The sequence below is a fragment of the Sciurus carolinensis genome, chromosome 3, assembly GCF_902686445.1.
Source record: "Sciurus carolinensis chromosome 3, mSciCar1.2, whole genome shotgun sequence".
Lineage (NCBI taxonomy): Eukaryota > Metazoa > Chordata > Mammalia > Rodentia > Sciuridae > Sciurus > Sciurus carolinensis.
The window spans coordinates 9,062,434-9,079,529 of NC_062215.1; positions in this window are offsets into that span (position 1 = coordinate 9,062,434).

The following is a 17,096-nucleotide window of genomic DNA, read 5'->3' on the forward strand; positions in this document are numbered from 1 at the left end:
GTGTGTGTGTGTGTGTGTGTAGAGGACCAAAGGCCATCCTTTAAGAACAGAAGTATTTTGCCTTGTTTTAAACCCAGACAATCTTCAGAACTGAACTTGGTGGAGTTGTTTATTGGACAACATGGTCTCAGACCATCACACGTTATGAATTGCTACTGTGTATTTTATTTGTCTCATTCTGGGGTCATCAGGATATCAGCTGTTATTAATTGGGGGTGTAATTGCACCTAACTATAATGAGCTTTCCCATCAATTTACCTTGTTTTCGTCCCAGCTTCTTGAGATTGGATAATCAGCTCATTATTATAGCCTAAAGCTGTGTTTACTGAGCAAGCGAGAGATTCCAGGAGGGGAAAACCTTTGAAAGAGTCCAGAAACAGCAGCATCCTATGTCCTCCCAGAAATTCACAGACTGGAGCAACAAATTAAACTTCTAAGGAGACAAATTAGGGGGTGTGCAAACTATTAAGATTTTGCTCGGTCTTTCATTTGGCATGTGGATTTTTCCCAAATGGATTCTTTGCTCATTGAACACCTATTACACACACTTTGCAAAAAGCTGGTATAAAGTGAAAACAAATATCATTTGAGGGAGGGACTTTGTGGTCGTCATTTTGAGGAAAATCCCTGAAATTCATTCTTCAAAGTGTCATCTTTTGTATTTCTTAGGTTCTTAGAAACATTAAGATGACCCAAGAATTAACTTTTGCAAAAAAAAAAAAATAGTTTTGTGAAGTGTGCTGGATTCAGCCGTCAATTTTAGTGTGAGAAGCTAGAAAGCAAAAATGGAATAAGTAATAATCGGTAATCAATAGATTTTGGGTAATGTACGCTTGCCAGAATTGAATACCCACCGGCAAGAATTGCTGTTTTCAGTTTCACTTATTTCAAAACCCAACCATGGATATTTGACTCACCCTGTTCCAATTCCCTCGTTTAAAGAAGAGGAAAAATGGTTCATTTCACAAGTAGTTTTCAGGAGGAAGTAAATTCTCAAAGAGCAAAGAGTGATTGATTAGCAGTGTTGAGCTTGTTTGTGGGATAACTTGTCCAGCTTGCTACCATGACTGTCTCAGTAGAATGCAGAGAAAAAAGCCAACACACACACACACACACACACACACACACACACACACACATGGGTGTTCGGAAAGTGTCACAGGAAAGTGCCAGCCAAGCAAATCACACTGGGGAGTCGCCATTGTGAAGGGGCAGCCAAAACATCTTCTCTTATGCCACTGCTCAGAGCTTGAGGTACCTAGGTGCCCTGTTTTACAAACACTCCAGTGAGGTAAAAACATGATTCTAATAGATAAAAACATTTCTGAGAAGTTTACAAAATTAAATATATACCAATCTCTTTATCAGTCAAGGACTGGTTTCTTAGGCCAAAGACCTTCCATAGACTGGTGCAGATGGACTTATACTTGGTAGTATTTTTTTTTCCTAAAAGGGGACACTTTAGGCACTCACTGTGGTTTCAGACTGCTAAAGCCTAAGCTAAAAATATCCTAGAATATTAATAGGACTCTATTGGCTATACTTAGGAATGCTCTGAAATAGTCCCACCAAAATGCCACAGTGTGTTCCAAGAGAAAATAATAATTAGTACTCAATAAGCCACATGAGTCCTACATTTAACTGCTGTAAGTGGAAATACATATTACTTAACATCAGGCTCTTTTTAAAAAACCTATTAATTCACTTGTTTTCTTGTTTATTAAAAAAATAAAATCAGAATTTGAATGCAATGTTTGCATTTGTAAACTTCTCAGTAGAAACCATCAAATATGTTAACAGTGGGATGTCTACACACGTCAAATATGTATAATCATGTAACTTAATTTATCCAAAAGGGCTTTTTACTCAAGTTCTGCCATGATAATTAATTCAGGTTGATATCACATTAAGTGAAAACAGGCAAATTTAAATTTTGATAAAGGCTGCCTCTAATTATTCTGGTTGATTCTTATTCCTCTCCGAAGTGCCCTTCACTGACATAAATTTGACAAGTTTGAAATCCTTAAATCTTGTTCACATACATTTAATTTACCACTAATTCTGAATCACCCCCGGAAACACACTCCATAGGGTAGGGAGTAAAAGAAACTTCATTGAGCTGCGCCATTTTGCTTGCTTGGTTCTTTGTCATTTGGGCAATAAAACCAACACAGCAGTTGTGCCTTGAACATCTGAAGCCCATCTCAGTGGACAACATTCTCAGGTACAGTAGAGTCCTGGGCTCACCATTTTGGAATCTATCCAGACTTGGAAACCCAGTGTGAAAGTAACTGCCCTTTCTTGTCTGGGCCCTTATTAAATGTGATCCAATGTGGGTCATCGGAGGAACAGTTTACAGTAGATCTTATACCATGCCTGTGGTCAGAGTTCAGGGAAACCATCTAGAAATGTGTAATTTTACAGGGAGCAATAGACGAGACTTACTGCAGATGAGACAAGTGGCCATCCAGAATCACCAGCAGGAGGGAGCTGGTGGGATAAACATTTCAACCCCACTTTCTGCCCTCCTTAAAAATCTCTTCCCAGGGCTGGCCTTTGGTTGACACAAACTGGAAACTTGAGGCCGAGGGGACCATTGTACTTTTTACAGGTCAACCCCTCAGGACAGAGTAAGGAGAGGGCATAGGTGGAGATCATATCTGGAGGGGCAAGCAAAAGCTCCCCACCACTCAAGAATATATCACTGGAGCATACTAGAGTCTCACCCAGAGATGGGTCCACACACTTTTGAGGATACAGAGATTAATGCTTTTTAACACAATTGAAGTGATTCACTTCCTAAGGGTAGTACAAATTTGGAAATGACAAATGTGGAAGAAAAAAAATTACTCTAGTGGAGGCTTAGTAGCACTTGGAGACTTTTAAAAGTTCCTAGTAATATCATTAAGATAAGATTATATTTTATCAATGAAGAAGCATAGCCAGGACTGCAGTAGAGCCCTTGTCTAATGTGTGAGGTCCTTTGTTCAAGACCCAGCACCACCAAAAACAACAAAAATGAAAAAACACATCCTCTTCAGAAGACATTTCCACATGAGGGAGAACTGGCTCCAAATGACTGTTAAATGAAGTCCTGACTCAGTTTCTCTTACAGATGTATCACCTTTCACATAAAGTCCCTTTCCCCAGAAGTAGGGTCCATAGACATTACCATCATTTCTTCACAAACCGTGCGAGGCACAGATGAGACAATAAATACGTAAGATAGCAAGATATCTGTGCAAAATCTTTGACATTTTTTCCAAATTTGTCAATTTTTACTTGAAAAGTCTGAAAACAAAGCATCTTTCCTCGCCCAATCATGGAAGGAGGGATTACTCTCCTCAATCATTTTCCTGTTTATTTTATTTTTTTTAATGTGAAATACCAGTATATAAGCTAAAAACGAGAGGTGAAGACAGGGCCTCCTGCTGTTACACATTTTCCAACGTCCCAAATGTAAAATATGATAATAAGTTATTAATCAATCTTTGTTTTAGTAGGGAAGTTATTCTCTGTGGAGTTTGTTCAGACTGTGTAGGGAAAACCCTTTAGAACCTTCCAGATGAAGGCTGTGCAGGCAAATAATGGCCAGAATCAGTGGAGTTTCCTTCTTGGCCAGTTAAACATTCCCCCTGGCTTGGGAGACCATGGAGTCTTCAGAGAGAATGTCAACAATGATTTATTATAAGCTGAGTTCCTTCTCCCTCAATTTAAGGCCCTGCATAGGACATAATCACCTTCTTTCCCCCCCAAAAAGATGACTGCTTATTCCTTGATTCTCAAGAGAGCTTCATCCAGACACTGGCCGTGGTGAGATTTCAACTGTTTTCTTTGGAAATTTTTGTTGAGAAGGATGGGGCATGGAGTAAAATTACTCAATGGGTCTCACCTAAAAAAACTTCAATGTGGAAAAGAAAAACCAGGTGTGTGTGTGTGTGTGTGTGTGTGTGTGTGTGTGTGTGTGTGTGTGTTCTGTGAACATCATTAATACAACTCTGTGTCTCAGTGAAACAGGGAGCTTCTCCCCAGCAGAGCAGGGAGAGGTCATGAACTCAGCTTTCTGTAATACTTAGCACCGCGGAGACTGCTGCTGGATTGGGTTTCTGTGATTTTGTCCTTCCTGGGCTCATAAACAGAACAGACAGAATCTGGAGACATTTCAGAGACAAGTCTAGATACCTTGAAAATTGAAGAATAAAACCTAGAAGAAATACTTAGGTAGGAGCAAATGTGCAGAGAAGTGAGACAACTGGAGATAGTGACAGTATTTGGAATCACGTGGAAGTTTTAGGCACCAGCAGGATCACTGGGCTTCTCCATTTCTTCTCAAGATAGTAAAAAGTTGAGAGTTTAAGCCATAGTTGTCAGGGTCGGATGTTGGTGTGGGGGTCATGCTGTACCTAACCTGCTTCTCTTGGCGTTGTGATCCTCTTACTACACAAGTTAGGGATCACAATCTGGACTACTTTACCAAACCACAGTGGTGTGTCTTCCCAATCTCCATCCTGCACCCTCTGAGACATTCAGCATATAATCTGCTTCCACTCAGATCTCTAAGATTGATCTCCTTTATCTGAAGACATCTATATTTAGAAACAAAAGATGTATTCTCTCTGTATTTCAGTACTATCCATTCAATGTCAAGGGTTTAAGTCTTTTTTCCTTCTGAAAGCATTCTGATTTACATGAATATCAGTTTTTCAGCGTCATCTGATGGCTTCACTCCAGAAAGAAATATTAATATGAAGAAAATGATAACCTTGAAGTGGATATAGTCTTAATAAACACTAAGTCATTTTTTTCAGCAAACCCAAGAAAGCCATTGAATGGCAGGAAAATGATAGAAAGTTGAAGAAAGGATATCACTGCATTTAGGTCAATGGTATTACTGCATATATTGAGAGAGCAAGGTGAGAGTGTGACCAGTGTACTTTTCAATTTTGGAATGCATCTGAGGTAGGTTTTTCATCCTTAGCGCCATTGGGCTGAACCATTCTGTGTTGTTAGGGTTGTCCTTTAAACTATGAGATGTTCAGCAGCAGATGTTCAGTGGTTGACAATAGCCTGCCCCCACCCTATCCACACACCCAGCCTTTGCATCTTCCACCAGGTTGTGACAACCGCAGATATCTCCAGATGTGGCCAGATGACCTGTGTACGGCGGACATTTCCCCCTGCTGAGAACCACTGTTCTAAGGAGACAACACTAACTACTACACTGAGTTTGTGTCTAACATAAAATGCCCAATTTGGGATTCTTAGTCAGGATGATATCTCTGTCCTGGATTCCTTGGATCAGCAATTTGATTACTTATTAATACTCAGTAGGGACTGTGAAGAAGCCCCCAGAACCCGGACATTTGGGAAATAGGATTGTCTTCAGAGAGTTCAAATCTGGTGCTCAGACATGCTGTCCTAAAGCTGTTGAATTCCATCTTTCCAAGAGGACTCTGTAAGCAACGCTCCCTTAAACCAGGGTTGACTTTAGAACCTTGAAAGGAGTTCCAAATTTCAGAAAATTGACTTTACTTCTCGGACATGTTGTGTTTGGATGGCCATTGAGGAATCCTGTGGAATAAAATCCCTCAGGAGGATCTTTTCAAATTTATTCCTACCTGGGCTACTTTTATAGACCTGGAACAGAAAAAAAAAAACTTAAACAATACATATGGCATTCAAGACTGGCATCCACTTGCCTAGTCAGGTATATTTCTCCTTCTGAATTCTATATCAAATTATGTATCTGCTCTATTAGGAATTGTTTTAGGAGAACATTGAAACTTTCTCCTACTCCTGCTTTTATTATCTATCTTTAAAGGTAATTTTCTCACTCCAATTCCCCTTATTTGGTAATTACAGATTCCAGTGTTGCCATTCATTTATTTTAATAACTTTATTAACTCACATCACTTTTACTACTGTTTCTAACTGGTTACAGTGTGCCTCTTTTACCAGGTCTTACCTCTTGATAAAACTTCTCCCTTTCTTGACATCTTGGGTTGCAAAGACCAAATATTCCTCTCACACAATATAAAAATTGGCAGCCGTAAAATTTGAATCCCAGGTTAAACAAATGCAGACAGTCTTTGCTGAAATTATGAGATTAGGGATTATTGTAAACTTCATGGCATAAGTGTCTTCTTTATTCCTTAAAGAAAAAAAAAATGAAAGTAAATTTATGATTAGGATAGTATGTAATATTCCTCTGCAAATACTTCATCTATAAGCCTAATCATTAAGTTGAATGAAAAATGAACAATTTGGTATATGAGTTTTCCTGACTTTGCCTCATCAGAAAGAACTAGGTGTGGATGAGACAGTGTGAATTCTTTGCAGCCAGACTTCCTTCTCATATTTTCTGGTTGCCAGAATTTTCCTGCTTAAATTAAAGTTGTTTTTGTTACATATAATAGAAACAGAATAGATGGCACTCATTATAACTTAGGGAAAAAAGAAGGAAAATTTACACAAGGGCATGGTATATAACCTAAAGTTCCTAAAGACTGGAAGATTCAGAACCAGGAAAGGTGATCTATGTGGTAGGTGTTCCTGCCCTGTGCCAGAGGGGTCTTTGTGCAGGATGGCTTCCTTTAATCCTGCAGTTGGACTCTGCCCTTCCCCTCTCAACTTTGTGTCCCAGGAAGATGGTCTGTGTGGACTCCATTACAAGCTGTTCTTGCCCTTGTAGGAACTGACAGAAGAGGAGAGTGAGACTGTGTGATGTGGTGCTCTCCTCCAGCTTCGCCTTGTTGATTACTCCTGTCAATCAAAGACCAGGACTTCCTGGAATGAGCAGTTCTATAGGATGAGCTACATAAATCTCACATTTCATTCAGGTGGTTGCTTCTTCCACCCAACTTTGAGGTCTAGGAGTGCTCTCAAACCCTGCTGATGAAGACATCCACCATTGTTTGCCTTTGAATATGGCATTGATTTCCTTCGTGAATTCTGAGCACTCATAGAGTCCCTTCTTTTCAGTTCTCTCTCTTTGTGTCTACTGAGAACAAGCTATTTATCTCTCTGTATCTCTTTTCCTATCTCTCTTCCCATATGTAGGAGAGAGAGTACCACCCTAGGCTTTATATCTTCCCAATCCTTGTACCAACAGAACTCAACTCCAGCAACAACATTTGACATCTTTTTAAGAATACTCCACGTCCTTTCCTAAAGTTTTCGAGTGTGTTAGCTCATTTAATCCCAACAATAAACCATAGGTTGCATTACTGTGCAAATTTATAGGTAAGTCCCCACTGAAGTACTGAGAAACTAAATAGCTTAACTCAGGTCACACAACTAAAGGTAGACTCTCAATTCTAACCTAGGCAGACACATTTCAGAATATATAGTATTGACTACCGTTTTGGGCAGTTTGGTAGTTGTCTGGACCCCCTTGTGTTGAATGTTCAATACTGATTCACTCAGCTTGGTCTGAAGGGATAGGATAACATGCTTGGGGTTCTCATGAGTTGGACATGGGAGAGAAAATTCCCTGAATGGAGTACCAAGCAAGATAATAAAATTGACTAAAGCATTCATTCTATCTCACTAACCTGACTATGTTGACCATGCTTTTCCATAATCCCCTAAAGAAGTACCTGGGGATTTTTGTAAAGTAATGATTAATGTTAATGTTTAATGTTTAATCTTTGTATAAATGTTGTGTCCCTGGATACCTGAACTCTTTTGGATTTTATTTAGAGTACACTTAAAACAAATCTACCTTATTTAGAAAAAGAATAAAGTAGCATCTACCTTCACCCCAAAGTGGAGATTTGATTAATGTCTCCAAATTACAGACTGTATTTTCTCCAGTGAACTCTAAGTCTGGGTATCTTCACCAGATATTCTACATGGAAAATATGCAGGCTACTGGTACAACTACCATGGATCAACTGGGCTATTGGTTACACCAGACTGAACAATAGAGACAAGAATAAAATTACTTAAAACATTTCATTCTTTTACTAAACACTTGTCATTTTATACCCAGCTATTCTATATAGGTCAAGCTGTAGAACAGTATTTTTGATCCAGCATCTTAAATCTCATTCAGAGTTTTTATTATCAAACCATCATGAGAAGCAGAATGTGATAAAGGGGTGTTGCAAAGAAAGCAGAATGTAAAATGACAAACAAATAGGTGTTTTACATTTTTGCTTTTTTATATTTATACTCTATAGTTTCATGGAGAATTTTTATTTTTATTAGAACATTATAGTTTTACATAATATTGGAGTTCATTTTGACATAATCATACACACTTGGAATATGATTTGCTCCAATTCAGTCCCCAGTACTTCCTTTTCGCCTTCCCACCTCCTTCCCCCATACCCTTTCCTCTACTCCTCTGGTCTTCCTCGTATGTATTTATAGCTTTATATAAATTACTTCTTCATGGCTACACATAAGGTGAAGTTCACTGTTGTATATTCGCATATGTACATAGGATAGTTTGGTCAAATTTATTTTACCATTCCTCCTTTTTCCTGTCCCTTCTTCCTCCCCCTAAACACCACTAGTTTCCCTTTTATTTTCATGGGATTCCCCTGCCCCTTTCCCCATTTATTTTGCTATAGCTTCCTCATATGGGAGAAAACATTCCATCCTTAACTTTCTGAATCTGGTTTATTTTACTTAGCATAATGTTCTCCAGTTCCATCCATTTACCAGCAAATGCTATAATTGCATTCTTCTTTATGGCTGAGTAAAACTCCATTGTGTTTATATACCACATTTTCTTTATCCATTCATCTATTGATAGGCAACTGGGCTGGTTCCATAACTTGGCTTCGTGTATTGTGTTGCTATAAATATTGATATGGCTGTGTCACGACAGGATGTTAATTTTAGTTCTTTAATATTAATCAAATGCTTTGCTGTGCTGCTGTAGAAACTAGAAAGGAAGCCATGACACTCCCTGAGGAAGACACTTTTGTTGTATTTCAAGAGTCATTTTTAGAGAACAGTAGAAAGTAATAAGAAAAATTAAAACAATTTCTTTAACAAAACACAATTGCATTGCAAACAAATTAGCCACTCCTTTTCTTTAACTCTTTTCAGATGTAATTCACATGATTCTACCTTTAAATTTCTCTCCTGAAGAGTTATTACCAAGACTATTAGAGATTGTGTTTTATATATAAGTGTTTTCAGTACTTAGAATATTCACTCACACATAGAGGGAGAAGGTAGCTGGTAGATATTTGTTGAATGAGTAAATAAAGTATAAATGCAAAAGCATGTGTAATGTTATCTCTTATGTGTACCAGTCTATTTTCTGCCTTATGATGGTGGATACACTATGAAAGTTATATCACAGAGTGTGAGGATATTTCATTAATTACTTCATGTTGGGTAAAATCCAAGGTTTAGAAAAGACTAAGATGATGTGCACTTGAGAATTTGGCATTGAAACTCTAATGTTTTTGTTTTGGATCATACGTGGGATTCATGGCAAATACAAGATTATACCATTAGTAACAAAGTGAAAATTTCCTAAAATGTTGAAACTGTATACAATGACTCCTTCATGTCCTAAGAGCAAGGAGGTATTGTAACCCTATGACAAATGAAAGCAATATGCACTAATCTGTATTAAAATGGACCACTCTCAAATTTTAGCCATTGGTAATTAACTGAGGAGAAGGAGGCATGGAGGAGGGTGCTGGTAATGGGAGTGGAATTGACGGTGGGGAGTTATCACAGCATATACAAGCCAGGTCCTCTGTTGTACTGGGACCTTGGCTAGAGTAGTGGTCCATGCCAAGTTCTTTAAGTAAAGAGGACCACGTGGTAGTTGAGTGAAATCTGATGTTTTGCTTAGTTGTTTCAGACATGTTTACTTTAGTAAAGGTTATGAAAAGGCTGAATCAATAAACACTTTCTTTCAGTCAGCAGACTTGCCAGAGACATCAGTAGTCATGCCTAAAGGGAAGCTGGTCTTTCTTCCTGAATGGAGACATTCCTTGTTTCCTTGAAGAAAATAAGATCTCATCAATCCAAGCATAATAATTAGGTACCCAGTCAGAGAATTAGATATTTTTCATTTGTTTCCGCATAAGATTTTAAGAAACAGGTAAATGAAAAGTCAAAAACATGTTCTTTTTCTTACTTATCTTTGTGCTCGTTTGCAATAAGACATGATATCAAAGCTATATAATTATCTTATCATTTATATCCCATTATTCAGTCACTGGGTCAAAGCAAATCTTGGTGATTTCTGTAATCTTATAACCCTAGCACATAAGTGGATTTTAGTTCTTCCATCCTAGTTTTGCCTTAATCTTGCCATACAAGAATCTTTTATAAAAGAGCAAATGTAGTTCTCCACTATAGTATTGTCATGGTATATTCTCTGGTAAAAATTACCCAACAAATAAGGAACTAGGAGACCAAAAGAGAGACACGGAAAATGGAAAGCATGGGACGAAAAGAACAGAAGTTCTTTTAATGTAAAGGCAACTGTCCGGCGATGTAGATAAATGAGTCAAAGGAAACCTATTTTAAAACCCTGTATTTACGTATTACTTCCCTGGTCAATTATGCAGGGTGAGTATAAAATCCGCTTATGTGTCCTGTAGTCCGGAAGTCATACATAAACACATGACAAGCATAGGGCGTTCTTCTGTTCTGTTGGCACTAGCATAACAAAGCCACTGGACGGGGAAGTTGAAAAGAATACGATTTTATGGTGTTTGCAGTTTGTTTTTAAGAACTTTACTTCTTAGAATACCTTTGACATCTAGTAACCATTATCAGCCCCAAGAGTTTGGTTTTCTGCAGACAACAAAAGCTTTCAGACATCTCCTTGGGACTAGTCCAGCTTGATGATAATAAGGTGTTTGTTTTATTTCTTCTCCTAGTTTTGCTTGTGGGGAACCCACAACAAACAGGTGCACATCAAGGCCTGCAGTTTTCCTGATGTTCTTGAAATAGAAAAAAATGATGCGGAAGTACTTAGGGAACCGGAGAAGGTCCAAAAGCAGGTGGGGAAGCTGAGTCATGACATCAAGATTCTCACTGCCAGCGAAACCAAATGCACAAACTTCTGTGCTTCTGAGTCAGATGGCATGTGGGTGGTGGCCAGAGAGCCTGCATGTCCAGACCAAAGAACTGAAGGCAGTTGATTCAACTACGAAGATGAGGCCACCATGCTGCTGGATGAAATGTGCCAACTACCCAGGCTGGTGCTTTCAAAAGTAAGAAGGGGTCCTGCGTGCAGGTCTGGATTTGTATACTGAATACACTAGAAGCAGATAAATGGAGAAAATATTTAGAAACTCTTCTTGGTGGACAAGTGGCACTATCATAATTGTTATAGTTCTATTTATATTACATTTGAGCTGCTGCTTTTTTTATAGTATTGGTGACAAGTCATGTCAATTAAATTTTGTCTGCTCTTTATTTGTGACCACTCCATGTCTCAATCGGCAAAGACTGCATTCTGGAGAGGCAGAGAAAGCTGCTAGTGGAGGGCTGTATAGACAATGAGCATAAATAGATGGAAAGATAAATGCACAAAATGTTCTTGAGAGCCTGCTCCTGAGAAATTGGAAATGTCCTGAAGTCAAATCATGTCAAGATACAACAAATAGATCATGCTTCCGTTAAACAGGGACAGTGCTCTGCATTTATTCAAAGCCTCGAAGGCAAGCAGCGTACCTTGATACGGGAATATACTGACACCATTTTTAATTTAGCAGAGCTGTGTGTGTTTTTGTAAAGTAGAAACAAACATGTTACTATCAATGCTCTGGGTGTTGGGATTTTGAATGAGTACAAAACCAGTCCTAATGGGTCAACACAGGTCCTCCTGTCGGATATTGGAATCTCTTTCTCCAACACTCAGGTCAATCCACAATCTGGATTGACCTTGAGGATTCCTTTGCCCCTGTGTCATTGGCATGAGTGACACAATTAGAGACTTGGAAAGAGCTTGTTCATAGGGACTTTCCTTCTTCCTTCTCCTGGGCACCCTGCTGTTGCCACCTGAGAATAAAGCTGAACACCCCCAGGGCACAGTGAAACACCTGTGACCCATTCACCCAAAACAAGCTCAGGAGGCAGAGCTATCTAACTTAGAGGCAGCAGAAGAAACTCTGAGGTGGATCCATCCTGAATTTCTGACCCACAGAGAAGGAAGCTATATAAATGGTTGCTATTTAAGCTGGACTTTTTTGTTGTTATTTTATTGTTATTGGCGTTTGGTTTCTGATTCTTGTTTTCTGTACCGGGGATTGAACCACTGAGCAATATCCCCTATTCTTTTCATTTCTGATATTGAGACAGGGTCTTGCTAAGTTGTTTAGGGCCTCACTAATTTGCTGAGGTTGGCCTCAAACTTGCAATCTTCCTGCCTCAGTCTGTTGGGATTTTAGGCATGTGCCACAACCCTGGGCTATAAGACACACAATTTGGAGGTGTGTCATTATGCAGCAAAAGCTACTGGATTCCTTTATGTTTGTGTGTGTGAGCGTATCTGTGTGTGCCTATGTGTTTACTTCTGAGAGATTAATAACCAAATGTAAATAGTAATTTTTTTTCCTGTGAAGTGGAAGTACGGGTACATTTAACTTTTATTTTTCCACACTTTCATTCACCACCCTTCCATAATGATGGCTCATCCATGTGTTTAAAAACACACAAAGAAGTAAAAAATAAAATGAACACACATGAAACGAAGAAAGAAAGAGTAAAAGAAAGAAAGAAAAATAAAGGAAGGAAGAAAGAACAAAAGAAAGAAAGAGAGAGAGAGAGAAAGGGAGAGAGAAAGAAAAAGAGAGACACTAAATTAAAACATTTGTTTTAGGAAAGGAAAGAGCTAACTGATGGGCATCATTGTTTGCTTTATTTATATTCCAAAATGATTTTTCGATAGTCCTGTTGAGCAGAGCATCTGATAGTGTTGTTCAGGTTTCTCTCTATGTCTCTGCCAGCTTGCTTTACTGGATTCTCGACATCAGTGAGAAAATGAGGAAACCAAGATGCCCAGCACAAACATTAGTATCAATGCTCTTATTTCTCATGCTTTACATAATCGCAAAACAAAACAGAAACAAAGAATGAGACAAGTAAATACAAAGCACACTCTCAAGTCTGGTGAACTTAATACCAGGCTGATAACATAGGTGATCAGAGCAAACAATGAAGTGGGTTCAGTAGGGCACGAGCTTTTCAGTAACAGAGGTGACCTTTGCCAGAGAGGAGCTGGGTAGACTCCTCTTCCACGCGGCCTTATACTCATTGCATTTTTTAGGGATGAGAAAGAACAAAGAAACCACGATAGAAACTCCAAGCAGCCTACCCATGAACCACAAATATCTCCTGAGAGAATGAGAATTCCCTTCATGCTCTGGAGAATCAGACTCTATGCCCTCACTCTCCTGAAGATTTACCTTCTCATTCGTCTCGCCAATTTTCCTTTGATCTTGAATGACCAACTGCTACTATACAGACTCCACTATCAATTTGTTGAAGGAACAAGCCCTTTGCAAGGTAAATTTTGTATTATTTTCTTACTTTGGTCTGAGTCTTATCTTTGTAATATCCACAAGGCTAAATCTTCAGTATATCTCAAAGATTTAGACTATTTTTGCAGATTTAGGAGTGCATACTTACCAGATAGGGGAGGCTGAGTCATTGGAGAAAAGATTGAGTGTAACCAAAAACATTCAATTAGTAGTGGGACTCAAAGAAGCAACTATGGGCAGTGGAGTTGGTAGGTTTTGTACATATGTCTTAAAAGTTTCCTAATTGTTTTTCTTCTTGTTGTTATTGGGACAGCATTTGGGGACTGGGGACTAGGTTCACTGTGCCTAGTGGCATAGGCTGTTCTTTGAGAACATCTTGAAGACTTCATGGCATGTATCTGTTTGGTCACACTATTGGTTTTTCAAACAATTTGACATTTCTAGCCGTCAGCAGCCTGGGAAGTTTGCCTTCCAGATGCAATTTCTCTGAGTACCAATTTCCATGTGGTCAATTGCTACCCCCTTCTCCAAATGGGGGCCAAATCCAAATCCCTAACTCACCCCACTGGCTACCTCTGCAACAGTGGTCTGTCGTGATTTCTCTCAGAGACTGACAGCTCTGGTTTTCTGTGAACTCACCCAGTCCTGCTAGTTATTTAAGAAGTCTTGGCCCACCGTGCAACTTTATTTATTTTCTTGGTACCAAGTTCTTTCAACTCCACCAAATGTTGTATAGGATCTTTCTTTTGATACTGGAACATAAATTTATCCTTTGTTTTGGATTTTTAAAATATGCATTTGTTTTCTGATTTACAGAAAATAATTGTACATCTTTACAGAGTACAGTAGAATGCTTTGGTACATTCTATATTGTGTATTATTAATAAACTCAACACTTAGCTTGTCTATCATCTCAAACATCTATCATTTATTTGATAATCATATATGGAAGATATTTACTTAAAAAAAGAAATCTCTCTCATGATATAGACATTGTGATATATGGTATAGTCTTTATGATATATGTTATAGACAAAAGAATCAACTACTTAGATTTTTTGTTGTTATTGTTGTTGAATTGATTTTACATGACATTCTATTTTTTATATTACTTACCAGTCAGAGAAATTTTGATTTGGAAATTGGAAAAAGGTAAAATTTACTTAGACACATAATGGGGATAAAATGGTACCTGCTAAAAATACCTAAAAGAAAAAAAAAAAAAAAAAAGAGATTATTTGTAGCCAAGAGTTAGGAATGGAATAGGCATTACCTGAAAAGGCCTGTGGAATCTTACCAGGGTGAAGGAATTATTCTATAACCAGATTATGGCAATGTGAACATTTTTAGATGAATCCCTAAAAATATTCCTGAATTGAATATTTAAGATGGATAAATATTGAGATATGTACATCTTGCTTTGAAATGTTGGTTTAATGAAGGGGGAGTGGTATCTGCTGAAGATTCTTTTGATGGTTCATTGGATGGTCCATGTAAAGTATCTTCTGGGCTTTAAAAAGTGCTCAATAATATTAACCAAGATGATTACTATTCACATCCATAAAAGTCCGCTCACTTCCCAGGTTTCTTTTTCTCTTCCGCATCTGCACCTCCCTACACCTGTGCACACCCTTGCACACATACTGACCCCTTTATCTGATTCAGTTAGTTGCCCCTGGAGTTGTGCAGAAAGCCTTCAAACACGTTTCCCTTGAGCCCTTAAATTGATCTTTAAACTGCCTGCTTTCTTGCCTGCTTTCCTATTGCACAGTGCATCAGTCTATTATTCCTATCAAAAACAACATTTCTTCCTACTAGAACAAATCTATTCTCAGGGAATTATGCCTTATTTCTGTTGCACTCACTCGGTATTTGACCATCCTACTCCCAAAGATGAGTGGTCTTCAAAAGTTATTTCCTCAAAGATGTCTATAGCTTTTAAATTCCACAAACAAAAGACTGACTTTATGTCCAGTTCTATCAGCCCAATTTTTTTTTTATTTTTTTTAAATTTATTTTTATTGTAAACAAATGGGAACATGTTGTTTCTGTTTGTACATGGAGTAACAGCATACCATTTGCATATTCATACATTTACATAGAGTAATGATGTTTGATTCATTCCGTAATTTTTTTCCTTCCCCCCAACCCTCCCACCTCTCTTTTCCCTCTATACAGTCCCTCCTTCCTCCATTCTTGCCCCCCTCCCACCCCCCATTACGTGTCATCATCCGCTTATCAGTGAGATCATTCATCTTTTGGATTTTTGAGATTGGCTTATCTCACTTAACATGATATTCTCCAATTTCATCCATTTGCCTGCAAATGCCGTAATTTTATTATTCTTTATGGCTGAGTAATATTCCATTGTGTATATATATATATATACACCACAGTTTCTTTATCCATTCATCAATTGAAGGGCATCTAGGTTGGTTCCATAGTCTGGAACCATAGTCATAGTTCCATAGTCAGCCCAATTTTTATCAGTGTATTTTTCCTGCAGTCTCTAAATCTCTGATTTATCTTTGACCTCCTTGTTCTGAGCCTATAGAATATTCCATAATCCCATTAAGTGTGCTCTTGTAAGATTCTGTGCCTCCCTTCACTCCTCCATCCATCCCCTTTTAGTTTTTAAACATCTTCTGTAAGGATTATAGTGAAGAATGAGCTAAATACAGAGTTAACCTCCTTACTCTATCAATTTATTCCTTGACATTCTGATTCCTTTGTCAGATTAATGCTTATAAATGGCAGGTTTTGTCATTTTATTTTTCCTGGCAAACTTGGTGATTTGGTACTGCATTCAATTTACATTTATAAACATTTTTAACAAAAAATCCTAAAAATTTAGAACCTGAAAGTCCTTGAGATATATATCCCTGTGTATCTGGGGTGGGGGCAAGCATACAGTATGTCATGTGTCTTCAGAGAGTCAGAGCATACCACAGTAAAAGACCTGAGAAGTCTTGTGCTAGAGAAGCCTCTTGAGGTCAGTTTCAGGGGGTGTTTGTTGAGGTACGACAGCACTGAATACTTTTACAATCCTTCTAGAACTATCCTCTGCAGGATTATTGAGCGAGCTCCCAGGCCCAGGGATATTCTTAAACTATGAGACTCAGTAGATAAGAAGGATTAATTTGCTTTTTCTCACTCCCACTGTGGAAGAATTTGGGTCTACCTCGTTCAAACATGCCCTTGTCCCTAATAGGGTTTAAATCTTTCCCCCTCCTTCGGATTGGTTGTGTCTTTTTGGAGAGTTCCATTTTCCTTTTTCTCCTTTATGCAGTAAAATCTTCGACTCTCTCTGGTTTTTCCTGACCCCGTGCCAGTGGTGGTAGACTTACAGGCCTTTATAGGACACCCATCTTTTGATTAAATTGCTTAATCCAACCCTGGGTAACCAGGCCAGAATATGACAATATAAATGTGGAGAATTTGATTCTGCCCCAGAGATCCACTTGCCTTTGCTGGGGTGATCCCAAAGAACTTGAATTGATATGGTGTCTCCTCTACGCCCATGGCAAGCTATCAAAGAAGCATCAATGCCGCACATATGGAAAGCCAGGTCAGGCACTGGCCCCCATCTCTGATGGAATAGATGGTGTCTCACCTATAAGCAAG